This window comes from Bombus pyrosoma, linkage group LG12, assembly GCF_014825855.1.
Source record: "Bombus pyrosoma isolate SC7728 linkage group LG12, ASM1482585v1, whole genome shotgun sequence".
Taxonomy (NCBI): Eukaryota; Metazoa; Arthropoda; class Insecta; order Hymenoptera; family Apidae; genus Bombus; species Bombus pyrosoma.
In genome coordinates, this window is record NC_057781.1 from 9492398 (window position 1) to 9508007 (window position 15610).

Here is a 15610-nt window from a genome sequence, read left to right on the forward strand (position 1 = left end):
TTTCATTTGCATTCATCGATTATTACAATTATGCCGGAGAAGAAAGAAGAAATAAATAGAAACACGTGCAAATGGAAACGTCAGAGAGCGTAATTAACGTGCCGACGATCGAAATTCATTTCGTGTCGGCCCCCTGCGCCACCCTCGAACAGTTTACTGCCTAATGGCGAACCGCGATACTTTCAGCGTTCTTAAATTACGACGTTTTATCGTTCGTGTACAAGGAAGTTATCTGCGAGACCCGGTGCATATTTCTTTCGCTTGAAAATAACGGAACGCCAGGGAAACGGCGGAGAGATCGCAGATAATCGTTAAATTATTATTTTCGCGGAGTTGGCGGGGATGAGACTGGTCGTGACTAATCTGCCGACGGAAGAAAACCGCCCTGGAACGTGGTCGAAGAGCCAACAACGGATTCGTGCGATTTTACGATCTGTATTCTTGCTCTTCGCTAAGTTTCTTCATCGTGCGACAGCATACGCTTTACTATCGACGATAAAGATCTTTCTAATTTACTCGACGATCCGTTCTACCAACGCGAACGTCGTATTTGGTGTTCGTGGCAACTTTTACGCAAAGACGTTGAAGCGATTTTTCAGATTCGATGACTTTTTTTCCAGGAGAACAGAGTTGATAACGAAGAAATAGCTGTGGCAGAACTTTTAGCGACGACGGTAGCTCGACAGATTTATGGACGTTGATTCTTTTTATGGAAATTCTATCGCCGATGGGTGCTGTACGTTAAATAATTCGCAGGGGCAGACGCGGTTTAATATATTATTTAAATTTATGATAGTTATCGTAATTGCTTGTATTGTATTTGTTATCAATCCGAATTACCGGTTTTGTATGAAAATTATTTCATCGATTTCTTCCCGAAATAAAAAATTGCTGATTTATTAGCCGTAATATGTATTCATCTCGAAAATAGAAGGAATATACGTTGCGATCTAATAAAGCTGTATTTTTCGTTTCAGAAATTAATTCGAAACGATGGAAAGAATTAATTCGCTGCCAGTGGATGGCACAATTCACAAGAATCTAAGCAATAACGTTATATCTTCTTAACATCATCTTCGCGTTTTTCAACCCTTCGTTACCTTCATCTTTTCACGCTGTAGATATACACATCGACATGCAAAAAAAGAAAAAAGAAAAGCGAAGAGAAAAATATCTTTTCTACGCACCATAGAATATCAAAATCAAGGAACAATAAATCCCAGAAGAAACCGTTATCGCGTACTGTCAAATCCATCTCTCCCTCCCCCCCCCCTATGTTCCTGCACTTTAACGTAACACGTCTCAACCACTGAAACCCACCCAAAGGCCGCACAACGAATCGCGTGACACGAGCGACAAACAACGTTCGAGAAATTTTCAATCGCGGTATGAAAAAAGGTTTGGTGGAAAAAAAGTGACAAGGGGATCGTATCGGCGGCGAAGACGGCGATAATAGGTCGAAGAGGGTCGATTCCAGGAGCGCGAGCATTCAACGGCAGGAAATGGAGAATTACAAAGCACACTAGAATATACATGGCCTCGCATCGGTGTCCGGCTCGCGGTCGCCGCTACGCGCGCGTTATTCTCGTTGGTATGTGGCTTCAAATTACGGCCGCTCCCTCGTTACATCGCTCATCGGACCATCCAGCCGCAAACCGCACAGTGGTGCTTTGCGCCACGGCCTCGCATCTATATATTAAGATTATTGCTGACCGCCTCTATTTACCACTCGTATTCATTCTTTGTCCATCGCTTGTCTCCATCGAATATCAACTATCAAGTGACAAGGGTAACCTTTGCGTGAAACCTCTCGAAACCCGGAGAAATCCTGCTGATTATTCTTTTTTTCCTTTTACATTACATTATCGGTGAAACTATCCGTCGTGCTCAGTTCCTCGAGCTTACCATTTCGTCGCGCTCGTAAGAGCGTCGAGATCCTACTATTGGGTCTTCGCATGTATCGGGTTGTTAGGGAAGTGGTATTTTTATTACTAAGTAGAAGCACCGAGTCGAGTTTTAAATTTTTCTATATGAAACGAACGGTAGAAACTGCAGTGCAGATGTTCGTCGGTGACATTTTTATCGATACGATTAAAAAGATGAAAGCCAAATAGAGATTCGTGGCATCTACTAAAAATATTTTAAGTTGTGCTTTTGATATATCTTACATGTTCTTTCGTATTATGCGTCTTCGGAAAATGTTTGCATCCTAAGTTTTCCCATAAATGCAATCTGATAAGAAACGTCAAAAATACCGCTCGACCCCCGACGATAAACCGACCTATGCAGTCGAGTCGAATCGATCGACGCATGGACGAGTGTTCGAAATGAAACGATTCAACTTCTGGTTGGCATTCGAGTCGAGGGACAAGTTTCTTCTGCACAGATTTCCGGTATGCAAATCGAGCCGTGAGTCTTGGAAAAATGTCGCGGAATCTAAGATGCACGACGGGTTCTTGTGGGTGGTGCGCGATTGTCGTTCTTTCGTTCGCGCCTCTGCGTATTGTAAATAACGACGTTAGCGGTTCGATTCGTCTTGCCGAGTTTTTCGATTCACCGCTGCCAGTATCGTCGTGGTTAATTGAAACGGTGGTCGAGGGAACGACTGCGTGTAATTGCAGCTTCCGAGAAACCAAAGTTCTCCCTGGTTTTTGCGCACGATGACGGGAACCGTGGTTTTCGGTCACTTCGATCGCCAACGTCTTTTTTTTTTTTTATTCCCAATCGTTTCTTAGTTCGTTGCGCCGATGTTTGACGTCGGTTGTGTTTATCGAAATTTGATGACGGTCTCTTTTTCCGCGATACGTGGATGATTGATCGAGAGTACTTTTTGTCGGGTGATAATCTTTCTATGATAGAATAAGGCGGTTTTATAAGAAGAAGAGGAAGATTTATTTCGAACATTCTATCATTCTCATTGTCCGAGTTATTGGCTGACTACGGATTTTTATTTTCTTTTTTTTTCAGGCAAATTTATATTTTTACAATTTATACCCACATATATATAGATATATATAAAAGAAGTAAATTACACCTGGCGAGTAAACTTCTTCGAATAAGGAGATCCACGAAAGCGTCGTCAATGAACGGCTGTAAACGCGAATTAGCGAATGAAAACGACACCCGTGAAAGTTTTCCGTGATCGTGCGTCGAAACGACCACATCCTCGGTGTTGTTCGAAGGATAAGGGCTTGCCGAAGGAGTTGCCATCGAAGGATAGGAAGAATCAGAGAATTCAGGAAGCAGACTCCGGGGTAACAGGTTGAAGTGGCAGAGGGTACCGTTATGCGAACGTAGAAGGGGTGGGAGGGTGAATCTTTGTCCCGATCTTCGGTCGCGCCTAACAGAGACGTTAGGTTCATCGCGCGGAGTCACCGGTATAATATATTGCCGGACACGGGTTACCGTTAGTTCGCCCTGCACCGGCTGCCCGAAAAATCCAGATCGAGCCATAGATTTCGCTGGAACCGTCCGACCAGGCGACGCTCGATTTCCAAGATATCCTCTCTCCCACCTTCGACTACACGAGTCAGAAAAGACATACAGTGTCCGGTGTTGTTGTCGTGGCTCTCTTTACACGGTTAGCTCGATGAAAGATAGGGGGCGAGAAATGGTGAATCGCTTATCGAAAGCAGTCCCGGGAATTTGCGACGCGTGACGACAGCGCTTTTAACGGGACTCGAGCTGGTGTCGTTCCTGTTTCGGGGCTTGTCGTGCGGAGAATATTTTTCGATCACGAGGCTCGTTTGGGGGTGTTGAATGGGGATGAGACAGGTAGACGGGCGTACCAGCTGTAACGTGGATGGTTTATAGTTGAAAGATCTGATGTCTGATTCCAGCGATATAGCGTTTTCTGCTTGATTTTGAAATCTTTTATTTGTACGAACGGTGTTTCTTGCGGTGGCTGTTGGTCTCTTGTTTGATTTTTAAATCGTTGATTCATCTCGGTATGTCTCTTGTCGCGGGCTACTTCTTACCGTAGGAAGAAGATGCAATTTGCTTGATTTTTAGCGGGCAAACAGCCTATTGCGGTGTTGTTTGTTCTTTATGATTGGAAAACTGTTCGATTTATTGGCTGCGATATCGAAACGGTTGATTCTACTTGATTTTATTGGATAACGTTATGTAATATGCCTTTGCCTTGAAGGGAGAAGAAAATATTCAAGGACTCTCCGTTTGACCTTCTTACGATCCACCTCTGATAGATCGTGTGCTCGATGCGAAGATATTTGGTCGGAGTTGCCACTAGCAGGGCAGCGGTGCCCGTTTAGAAGGAAGCTACAGACCGGCGGCGACATACGTATCTCGCGCCAGCAATATGCACGCGGACCAACAGTATATTTATCATGTAAGCAAGCAATTTAGGGGCGATCATTTTTCACGGGTCGCCGTCGACTTTGGATCCCGGGGGTTCCGGCTACCGAGAAGCAGAGGGGGGAAAAGCGACTGTGGTGTTATTGGCCGGCGGCCGAAGACCAAACGGACATCACCCTCCCGAAGACCTTCGACCTGACTAATGGTTCTTGCTTTTTGCTCCGTACGAACTCTTCTCTATCTTTCTTTCGCTAGATGTATGCTGATGAACCGTCGATACGATAGCTATTCTTCCTCCCTGACGCGTTATTTCGATAGGTAAACGCATCTAAATACATAGTGGGTTCGCTGTCAATTCGACACGGATCCGATGTGTATCGTTCGGTTTTGAAAATTGGACCAATAAATAAACTAGAGAAAAGTGGAAGCGATCGAATTCGTGATCATACGACACAGCTTTTTCTCACGAAGTTTTCATTTCTCTCGCAAGGATATTGGATTTTTCGTCAGCTACCTTTCACATCTTTGCGCTAATTAATCTTTTGCTTATTAGTTGTACGCATAGTATAGAAACAAGCAGTTCTGAAATATAATTTTAGGGAGGAATAGATGGGATGAATAATTTAGTAGGATATCGCGAGTGATCCCGTTTGAAGTTGCTAGAACGATAATTTAGATTGCGCGAAGCTTCGAACGTCGAACGCCGGGCAACTAATTTCACCTCTATGCGATTTCGCCTTGCTTATAATTCTATATTTCACGTTCCGTAATCAAACTTCGCTTCTTCCAAGAAGGAAATCGTGATAAAACTTCGAACGAAACATTGTTCTACCGAGGTATTAGTGGAAATTCACTACCACCACATTTTAATTGCTTTAACTCCAAAAACTCGTTTCCTCGCTATTGCAGCGCTGATTCGCAACCCTAATCATATCGGAACTATAAATTTATGTTAAGGAATGGCTCGTATAAAAAATTATCCCATACGACGTACGACATTCGCGTTTCTCTCCTGATGTCTCTTCCCCTGAGTGAAATGAAAGAGATCGGTCTCTCTTGCAGTAAAGAACATAGAGAAGAACTCTTCGGCAATGACAAGCACACCTTCCATACGTCCATCTCTGCGAATATCCCAAAATGATTCTCCATTTCTCTTAACCTCCATGAAATTGAAAATTATCTAGAAATTACCCGCGGCTCGTGAGATAATATTCTTCCGTGGAAAAAGTAACGGGTTTCCCGGTACTCTGACAGATGAAAAAAAAGAAAAGAAAAAAAGGAAAGAGTATCGAGAAGCAAGGCACGGAACTGTAACGGCCTGTTAAAGATAAGGAAATGAGGTGTCGCAGGCAGCGATCTCGGAGAAGAAGCCGGAAGGGTCCTTTCGCGTCTTCGTCGAGCACCCCTTGGGGGATTTTTCGTGCGCCGTTTCCAGCCGTGAAGCGTTCCGCTTGCGTTTCGAATACCTTTACACTCGGACGCCCTGCTGGCCAGCCCTTTCTCCCCCGGCGCGAATCGACCCCAACAGTTTCCTCCCTTTTACGAATAACTAAGGACCAACGGTCCGTCCAATCGTAATTCTACTCGATCGATCGATCGTGTTTCCATTTCGTTGGAATTCGAAAGAAACAGATATCGTTCTGCTTGGAAATTTCGTTAATATCTTGGGATAAATCTGTCGATTAATCTATGAACGATGGATAATATTTCACTCGGAATTGTTTATGGCGAGATGTTGGCGAATTATTCATCGCCGTGTAGGCACGCGTCTTAAATTCGTGAAATTTGTCCTCGGGAAGGGTTACAGCGAGGCGAAATTCTGCGAGTTAGTCGTCACCACGGACGAGGGGCAATCGCGATAAATCAGATAAAACGGCGTTATGTACGATAATATTCGCTCTTTTATCTTCTCTTTCTCATTCTCTTTTTGTGGAATTTTCATGGGCTTTTAGAACCTATTTTTCTTTTTTCTTTTTTTAATTATTGTAGTATCATGGACGAGGAACCTGGGGGGTGCTACGCGGATTATAAACAAGCGGTTGCCGAGCATATACGTAGTGAGGCTAAGACAAAAGACAAGGGGTTGCTAGGGGCGAATGAACGAATTAACAGCGGTACGAGTTGAGATGTCAAAGAGTGCGGATTGCGTTGATGAGAGTCGTTGATTAAACACTCAGCTGTGGCAATTATTGTACGTTTGCTGCGATTAGTTCATGTTCAACAAACATTATTTTCTGTTCGATTAACACCTGTTCGATCTACTTATCATTAATAAACTAATTATAGCAGTTACGATACTACGTTATACTTAGGTGATGGAACCGTATCTAAATGTATTACGCACTATCAACAGGTAAAATGTACGCGACATGTATATAACGCGTTAAATATGAAAGAAAGTAATCTCAGATTTGCAACGAGATACCAATTGTTTACTTCTTGGAAAGAAAGATACATAATTTGTGAATTTTCTATAATCCGCTTATATCGCTTAATATCGAATTTAATTCGATCTCGTATAAATAAATATGCCTAAATAATACGTAAGATAAAGAAGCGTACATGTTTATCGGAAAGCCATGAAAACTTGCCCGTAATTTACGTATTTACCCCTGTATTTCTCCCTTAGTTGTGTCTTGCTGGTGCACTTGTAAGTCAGTTGCAAATTCGATGTTAGCCAGAGAATTCTTATCTTAATGTAGCAAATAACTGGAGGGACCGACGGAGAGTGCGGTAGATAACAGTACCTACCGATCTAATCTCACAGTTGATTTAACTCGCTTCATAATTCTTCAAGCTAATCTCAATCCACGTAGGTATAAGCATCGCTTCTCCCTTATATGCTCCACGAACATCTACATACGCATTTAATTAAGTGAACTAGGGAGATCACCGTACCGCGACTCTTTGCCTCGTTGTTTTTTCAATTGCCTTTTTCGCCGACTTCGTCCACTTTGTTTGCCACCCTTTTTTTCTTCTTCTAAAGATATATTTATATATCTTCCATTTATATTTCTTCCATTTATTTATTTCTGTATATTCGATGGAAATGCCCTCTTCTAGGAAATAATTAATGAAAGTGCTCAAACTGGAGACAGTCTCAAACCCCGGCATTCGTCGATAAGAGTATGCAAATTAAAAATACTTACGATGTTCAACGTTCATTCGACAACTAATTCGTTAAAAAAAAAAAAAAAAAGGGAAAAGAAGAGAAGAAAACAATATAATTCCTGAAACCAAGGAATTTTAACACTGGAACTACCGATAGTTGACACGAAGCAATTTTTATAACAATCAGTCAAAATGACTGGTCTTTAAAAAATACGTAATAATAGAATATTTTTATATTTTTGATTTATTACTTTCTTACAGAAGCAATTCCATGTTATGTAGTGGATTTTTGGTATTATTATCCATCTGGGACCATGATCCCTAAAAGAGGGTTGACACGTTTATAAAATTGTAGAGCCAGTCGTTTCGACTGGTGTGGCATTTCTAGTGTTAGCATCTGGCGATCGATCCGGGATTTTCCTGTTAACTGATATCATCATATCGAATGATAGGCGATAAAAATTTGCAAAACGTGTGGGACGTTGTAAAAAACGAGGAAACTGGTAAATCGGGTTCCGTCTTTACTGCTATTGGTGTAAATAGCTTTGATACGAAATTATTTTCAGTTTGAATACATAGAAAGGAAAATAAAGTTCATTATATTATTCTCTCAGTTATGGTTGCGAAAGTGATTACATCATTGCGGAGAAAGATATAACACGAAGCAGGAATTTGAAAATAAAATCGTAAAACTAGTCAATTTGACTGGCGCGGTAGTTGTAGCGTTAACGCAAGCTCGGTCTCGAGTCCAAGTTCAACAGTCACGAACCCTCGACACCCACTCCCACGTCGATATAAGCTGCCCAGATATAAATAACTAAAAATTAGTAGTACGTAAATGTACGACACGTACGGTTGGCTTCGATTGACCGGAAAGGGGGAGCGATAGCAGACGACGGACAAGCGAAAGAAGAAGAAGAAGACGAGGCAGCAGAAGAAGAAGAAGAAGAAGAAGAAGAAGGGGGTCGTGAACGAAGGAGTGAACTCGGGGGAGCGGGAAACGAAGAGAGACAACGAATGGATCGTAACAATCGCGCACCCACACCGTTGCAGTTGGTCGAGTCGGTGAATGAGACTTGCCCAATAAAGTGTGCACACTGTTGGAAGCGTAACGAGGAGAATGCATACCAGGATTGTGCAACGTGTTACGCAGTCGGCGATTTGTCTTGGTTATTAATGACGGGGTGGGACAGGGCGTATGCATTATTTAGTATACCATTACCCCTTTATTTGGCGACCGATCGATCAAGCAGATTCGACCGATCACGGCGAGCGTAAGTGGAAAAAGATTTACCGATACGTCACGGTGAAGCGGTGTCGTGGGCAGCGAAGAGTCTGACCTTTGTTTTGAAAGTTGCAAAGAACAATGGGAATTCGAAGGTCTACGAAGTTTCTATGAATCGATAGAAGGTCAGGTGGAAATTATTTATTGGAGAGTTTGACGTATGAATATTCTATGAATCGATAGAAGGTTGGTCGAAGATCGCTGCTCATCGGAGAGTTCCATGTAGTTTGCTTTGGTTTGATTTAGTCGAAAATTGGTATGGATAGCAGGTTTAGCATAGCTTTAGGCGACGAGGATCAGTGCGATTACGTATTCCGATCTAAACTCGAATCGACATTTCCTATTAATCTTTGCTTAAAAATATGTCGATCGAAGGTCTAAATATAAGACGAAGGATATGTGTGTCCTTGGAGAATCTTTCTCTTCAGCCTGCTCGTCCTCTCTGCCCACTTAATTACCCCATAATGGATACACGATTCTTACACGACATCGAGTCCACCCCAGCGTCGTTTTAAAGCCAGCAATCACGCCGCATAATACTGCCATTAGATAACATAATCGAAAGTGGATTTATGGTAGGCAACGGATGAAGCGGGATAGAAAGTTTCAAAGAACAGAGAGTGTAACGACCCGATGAATTTTAAGGGTGAGCCGGATGCTTCCGTCACGGATGGTTCTCGACGGTGAACGACTTTGAAAACTTTCTTCCAACGACTTGCACGAAGAACGAATGAAATTTTACCAATTTTACGAAACAAATTTTACGCCTATCGGTCGCTCGACTCGACTATGTTTCACGTAAAATTGTAAATAAAAGATTGCCACCTGCGAATTCGCTAATATTATCGATCGGTAAATTATCCTGCACGACGGCCCTGAAATTCTACATCGACTTCGCCGAAGATTCAGGATATCAAAAGAATTTTCCACCGGATTTACACCATGCGATTTCTCACCCCGTCGAAAAGATCCCCCTTCGATTCCCCTGAATTTTAGACTTCTGCCTCAATTACCCTGGATTCGAGCGTGGAAAGACGATTGTCGCGTGCAAGGAGAGCTTGTCTCTGGCATTTCCACGTACACGCGAACACAAGCACGCGCGTATTCACGCTCATTGTAAAACCAATGATTTTCAGGGTGAAGCTCGGGGTTACGCGAGCCCTTAAACGACTGACAAGTCCTCCCCCGAGGCCTGTCCCGTGTCTCTTTAAAATCGTGAGATTTTCAAAACAGATGCACCCCGACCGCCGTGAAATGGCTTTTTAAACTGCTCGACCAATGTAACGCGCCAGGGGATACCCTCCTCGCTCTGATCCTGCCAGTAACAATCTTGAAACGACCGTCTCGTGTTTTCCAACCGATATCTTCCCGCGGGGAGCATCGTGATTTCATGTACTTCCGCTTAGAATTGCCGAATATTTATGAACGCATAAATACACGTTCGAACGGGTGTAAAATTTTGTCTCCCGGTGCTTCAGCGAATGTTATCCCAAGAAGTTGCAAGGGTGGTTTTGTTAAAGGGGATATTATCGCGACACTTTTCCGTGTTATCTGCGATTATTCCAAATGTTTCTATTTTAAATGCAAAAGATTTCCTGGCAACTTTGTGCCAATCGTGAATTATTTCAAAACCATGAGCTTTAAATGAAAAAAGTGTCCTAGTAAATTTTGTTACAGTTGCTTATAGCACAAAATTTACCGAAGCTACGCGTATAAATTTCTTAGCGAATTTCTCGCGAAGAAATGAAATGTCGACGTTTCTTTCTTACCTCTATTTTTTTCTTTTTTTTTTTTTTTGTTTTATTCCAACTTAGAAAAAATGGAAATGAGATAATATTTCATATCATTAGATATATCGATATTTGTATACTGTACTTCGTGTGCAGTATTTCCTGTCACAGTTACACGACATTTACCAAGAGAGAGAGAGAGAGAGAGAGAGATCATGCTACTGGGAAAGATAATAAAGCCTGCCAAATAGAGATCTACGCGAGCGTGTCGTCCCGCAAATTATCCACAATCATTTATTACATTGTTCCGCTAATTCCAGAATCATATGCCGGACCTTACCGAGCAAATACAGCTTATATTGCGCGTCTGTCAGCTCCTAACGGGATTTACGAAGATCTTAATGAAGCGTGGGGTGCTAGGTAAGAAATAGTCATAAATACGTCGCCACCCCTGCGTATCGGCCTCTGGCGTTAATATCAGAAACGTGTGTCGTTGAATTAAAATGACTTTTGTGACACCGAATCGAAGCTTTTCGCGATCCCGTTATTTTACACTTACGTTCCCTTCTCCTCTCTTCTGTAAACTTTTCCTCCCACCTCCCCCGAACGATGCGAATGCGACAAGATCGAGGATATTACCTCTTCAAATGGAAAATGATGCGAGTGTTGTACCGAATGTTATTACAAGTACAGCAGGCGAGAAAATAATTTAAAAAAGTTTAGAAGAGATGCCAAGTTGCGAGCGTAAAAACTATATATACGTCGAGTTCTCATTGGGCTTAGGGGCGTGTAACGAATCTTCGATTGGATTTGGCCATTGTTGTTACACGATATACACGATATTTACCGGTACAAATTTGATTATTACAGAGTTTGACAAATAATTGTGGCGATTAGATACGCGAGATGCTAATGACAACGATCTCAGGTTCAATAACGAATCAACGGTCAACGGTCAACGGTCAAAAGTCTATGTCGAACTGAACTTACTGGTCCACGATTCGAGCGTAACTCAACTTACTTGTCCACAGTACAAGTAGAACTCGACTAATTCCCGGTCTAAGTGAAACCGCACTTATATACTCTTCTCCCTACCTCTCTGTACCCCTCGGGTCAACTGTATTTTGAAGGAGAGCTATACAATTACTCCGTACCTCTGTTAGGTAAAAGCGTCCATTGTCGTAAATCTCGGGCACGCGTAATCCGATTAAATTATAAACAATCAGTTGTAAGTTTTATTATTTAAGTACAGCTATAACGAAAAGTCTAGACCAAAGTATCGGGGGTCTTGGCAAAAATTCCAAAGGAAACGCCCCGATGTCCTTTCATCTCCGACGTATATGTAATTAATATGTAATTTTTGTTTATACTAAAAATCTTCAATTCCGACATTTACATCATTCGCCATTCCAACTTTTCAACTGGAAAAGATTCAATCTCTTGAACAGCCGGGAATTGGAACGAACCGAATCACGCGTGATCCTTTTATCACACAAATTAATAAAACAGCAGCTATTCCAGAGGAAGCTTAGCTCTCGCTGGTAAACGTCGTTAGGCTGGTGATCATGTTCGCTCAAAGACGCCAATTTACATGTTTTTCGAATTGCGCGAATTTATTTACGCGATCTTGAGAATCACGGTAATGGAAAATATAAATTCGACTGTAACTCGGTTGTAAACGCGGCACGTCGACAAGTTACAACAAAAGAAAGAAGATGAAGAGAAGAGAACCTCGTGCCCAGCTAGCGTGACACTTTGATAGCGATTCATCACGGTTTACTACTTTTTCATGCGCATTCCGCAGGTAACTTCGTCACTCGACAGCCTGGACATCGGATCATCGATTTATCGCTTCGGTTGCTGGCTTCGCACGCACCGTTTATGGTTTGGGAATCGATCCATTTTTTCCACACTTTTTAAGGAAATTAAGCGTCTAGAACCGCGGCGTCACGTTTCGCGCGATTCTGCCAGATCGCGTGAAACTTTGGCCGCAATTCGATTCCAGTTCGTTCCTCGTCGGAATACAAATACATCGTAGTAATATCATTTTTTTAATTGCTTCTTTCCGCATAGTTTCGTCCTTTTTAGTAATTCGTCGGCTTCATTTTTCGCGAATCTACTCTCGTCCGTGTGTATTTTTTTTTTATCCAAAGTAGCGATTTGTTAGTTTTTTAAAAATACTAAATGTACAAATGTTGGGTTTAATAAGCTCGTAGCGAACCCGTTGATAATATCTAAGGAACGTAACTGAAGATCAGTGAATTAATCGTTAAATAAATTCGTCGTTCGAGTAAATTATCAACGAAAATGTTAATTTTCGTTTTACAAAAAGTTACGTTTCCTTTCGCTTCGATGAAAAATTTTCTTTATTAAAATCTCGTTATTGCGTGAGTGGGGGATCGAACAGTCTCTAGGGATCTGTAATACCGACAGAACCGTGACTCTCAGGCTCTTTAGTACCGATTCCCTCCGTGCGATGGCACACGGTTCTACGGTCCAATCGGTCCGCACCTTTTTCAAATGCGCTTATGCAATTTGACATTTTAAATTAGCAAAACAACACCAGTTTTGCTAATCGCCGAATACAAACGATAAAACTTACGTACATTTATCATTCTTTATGAAATATAACGGTAATTGATCTCGATCGAACAAAAACACCTTTACCATATTAATATCTACACAAACCTTGCTATTTTTCCATACCATAGGTATATACCTTCATCGTCAAAAGATTCCTAAAAAGTAAATTCTATTTCTATCTCAATTTTCCTTATAATTTGCCAATCTTCAATTTTCGTCCCAATATTCCACCAGTGATATATCCACCGAAACGGAGTAATACGATAAAAGTACGATCGAACGTTCCTCCCCTCCCCCAAAAAACGACAAATTCATTTCGCCAAAATTATACCAAATCGTCGACAACTTCCTTTCCCTTTAATTACGCTGCAATCTAAAATACGTAAACGCATTCGCTTTCGCCAATACTCAATTAAGAGAATCTGTCTCAATCGCGCGGCCGCGTCTCAGAAACGACCCCCGCGTTGTTCAGTTCGTTGAACGAGTTCTCCCCTAAGTATCGTCTTTTGGCGCGTATATCTCGTTCAATTGGAGTCAAACATCCAGCAAGAAGCATCTCGGAACGTTTCAACGAACGGTAACTTTTATAAAAGCTGAATCTCGGAAGTGTGGCGCAATTACACCCCTGGCGGGCCGTGGTGGTTGATGTCGCGACGGGATATTCCTGACGATGAAAGGAGGGAACATGTAATCACGTTAATTGAGTGTAGATAGGCCTCGTTGACGACTCCTTCATTACGCCGCAAGAGGGTTCCTAACCGCACAATTACCCGCTAACTTCGCCACTGTCGTTTCTCACCGCTCTGAGCCTTTCGATGCCCACGATAACGTTCAAACGTCGCGTGACACTTTTGCAATCTCGTTTACCCGTTCTCTATCTGGTCCCATAGTCTGCATGGTGTTTTCATCGCTCCGTACGACTGTGGCGAACGTTTGGTCGAATAAACGAATAAACCCAATAAACATAACACGGCATTTCGGCTACCTTTCGTTTGAAGGATTTTTCTAGTTCGTTGTCATCGTGTACGATTACCTCGTTCTGCTAGTTTGGCAATGGGACGGCGGAACAGAAGGAGTTGTTGGGAGCAACGTTTCAACACTTTCCAATCGCATCGTCTGGTTTTTTGAGACAACATCGATGAAAGAATCGAGTGTCGTACCAATACGTTTACGCGGAAGCAGCGACTGGATTGCAAAACGATATAAAACCATAGAAACTAAAATTCATTCGCAACGATCGACGCAGATACACTGGCAATAATTTTCTTGCGAATCACAAACGTTCGTTTCGTGCTTTCTCAAACAGCGTGAAAGCGCTGATTATCAGAAGATTCTCTTAGGTCGTTAATCTCGTCGCTGTACCAGAAATCCTTCGCCCGCAGACTTGAGAGCCTCGCGTCAACGAAAATCGATCTCCCTTCCACATGGAAAAATAGCAACAAATCCCTAGGATCCATCCTTGGACCCCCGCAGGCGTAAGAAAGATCCTGATGGCGGTCGCAAGGAAGCTTGGTGAAAGAGGGCCGGGGCAGGTCGGCGGAGCACAGCGAAAGCCATCCGGCTTTTCTTATTAACTTCGAATTTTTTCGCAAAGTGCCGCGAGACCACGATCTTCCTGGAATACCAATGAGGAGGTGGCATTATGCTCCGCGGTAAACGAGAAAGGTACGAATCGAGTAACTCAAGGGTGACCAATGGAGGGTGAGTGTCGGTGGCGCTTAAGAGTTTAGGGGATGGCGAGGAACAAGATGACGAGAAGGTTGGGACCAAACGACAAACCGTGTCCCTTCCTCGGTGATCGATCGGAAAGAGAGAGAGAGAGAGAGAAAGAGAGAGAGAGAGAGAGAGAGAGAGAAAGAGAGCTCGTCATTCCTGTCAATTAAGCTTTCAGTGGTGTCAGTCGATGCTCGGGAACGGGACAAAATCTAATTCACCTGTGCCTTGCGATTCTCGATCGGTTGATGCTTGATCGACGTGTAGGGATTATCGTTTAGGTTGTACGTAGTTGTACGAAGTTGTACGACGGGCGTAGATCGAAAATGAAATTGGTCAACGGTTGTACGTATCCAGATGCGATAAAAGTTTGGCTAGTTGCGGAGGGTAAAATTGCGTAATCGACAGGAGTAAAGAAATTGAAACGATGAAGACGAAACACGTACGTACAATGTATAAGAAAGAAATGATAGCGCGATTAGACTGGCAACGTGATTTTAAGAACACTGAAAAATCAATCATCGAACCCCTGTATTTATCATCGCGGTATCTCAAATTCCCAAACACTCGGTTCTAGTTAATAAACGACGCGGACATAATAACGAGAAGAACGTTCTAATGGAGGTTGGTCGTGCAATACGTCGAATACGAGGAGGAAGATCGTAAGGTTTAGCGACGGGGTGAAGGTTGGACAACGTTTGTACGATAGGATAGACGATAGTGTAAGAGTCCGAGAGCCGATAGGGGTGACGCAGTGGGTGGGTGGCCCCGCCAATATGCCGTCGTCCATACATCACGCGAGGGCGACCCGACAAACTGGGGAAACCTGACCAGAAATATGATGTCATTTATATGGTAATACATCGGAATCCCG

General features: G+C 42.7%; 1 protein-coding gene across 4 annotated transcripts in view; it reads right to left on the reverse strand.

Moving 5' to 3' along the window:
• Window positions 1-15610, reverse strand: part of LOC122573677 (protein trachealess) — a 137849-nt gene that overhangs the window by 42948 nt on the left and 79291 nt on the right. The window lies entirely within an intron of this gene.